This window comes from Lissotriton vulgaris, chromosome 1_1 (genome assembly GCF_964263255.1).
Source record: "Lissotriton vulgaris chromosome 1_1, aLisVul1.2, whole genome shotgun sequence".
In the NCBI taxonomy this organism is placed as follows: Eukaryota; Metazoa; Chordata; class Amphibia; order Caudata; family Salamandridae; genus Lissotriton; species Lissotriton vulgaris.
Window position 1 is genome coordinate 718,175,190 of NC_141685.1, and position 1,305 is coordinate 718,176,494.

Sequence of the window (1,305 nt, forward strand, 5' to 3'; positions counted from 1 at the left end):
TTAGCTATATTGGAAATCATCTCAATTGAAGCTATCCTGGTCCTTGTTTAGGGGGCATAGTGAGCAAAAAACCAATGGAGTGCAATGCTCCCCAAGCAGCTGTCAATGTCTCTGGCTTTACAAAGCACTCCTACTATCCCCCTTTTATTGCCCCAGAAGAAATATCTGACATTGGACATCACTCTTCAACCACCTTTGCTTTTTCCCTTATAAAAGATGGCAGACAAGCAGAAAGCAAAGAAGACCAAAAAGCATCAAGCCAGCAGCAACCCGATTCTGGCACGTGGTATCAGTATCAGGATATATTCCCAATTGGCAATGTATGCCAGAAAAGCAATTTATAATTGCAAGTACACTGCCACAGAACCAATAATAATGAAAGCAAGAGCACCAGGAACTAGTTCAAAGACATTTGCTGGAGACAAGAATAGAGGAACCCCGTAAGGTTGAGCGTTGTAAAATGAAAAAAATGAAACGTTATTATCACAATGAAGATGTACAATGCCCTTTGCCAAGGACTGATACAAGCTGCTATCCTCCATTTCTCCTGGCACAGTTATGATTCTTCTTAATGGAGTTCACAGAGGAAAGTGTGTGATGTTTCTGAGGCCGCTTGAATCTGGTGCCCTTTGTAAAAGTTTCATTGGGTATAAATCGCATGGCACTGCGTAAAGCTCACCAGAAATTCATCGGTGCCTCTTCTAGCAAGATTGACATATTTTCAGTAAAAATCCCCAACAATTTACTGATTCCTATTTCAAGAAGAAAATGCTGCACAAACCCAAACACCAGTAGGGTGAAATGTTTGACACAGATAAAGAAAAACATGAGGTAACGGAACAGCGCAAAAATGATCAGAAGCTTGTGGATTTGCAGCTCTGGCCTCTCATCAAGAAAAAAGCCCAACTTCACAGTTAACTGAGATCTAACTTTTGTCTAGCCAATGGAGCTCATCCAAACTGGTTTTCTACCTGGTCAGAAAATTTCTTATTAAAAGAAAAGACCTCCTCCCTAAAGTCTTTCTTTGTAAATACATTCTAATAGCTGGTAAAAACAGATACATCGATTTATTTTTTTATTTTTTATTTATTTAAAAGAGTTTTATATAGCGCTGGCTAGACCCGAAGGTATCAGAGCGCTTTACACGAGAATCAACAATGTAACAGAACAAGTTCAACAAATTACACAATACATCAAAAAATAAGGAATACAATTAGATGGGGAGAGAAAGGAGAGAGAAGTAGAGGAGGGGGCAGGGTAGGTGAGAAAAGGAGGATAAGGGAAAAGACAATCAGGAGAGACAAA

At 39.5% G+C, this 1,305-nt stretch overlaps 1 pseudogene; it reads left to right on the plus strand.

Annotated features, from left to right (window-relative positions):
- The first annotated feature begins 216 nt into the window (after positions 1-216).
- LOC147747704 (large ribosomal subunit protein eL6 pseudogene) lies at positions 217-1,041 on the plus strand (annotated as a pseudogene).
- The last annotated feature ends 264 nt before the right edge of the window (positions 1,042-1,305 follow it).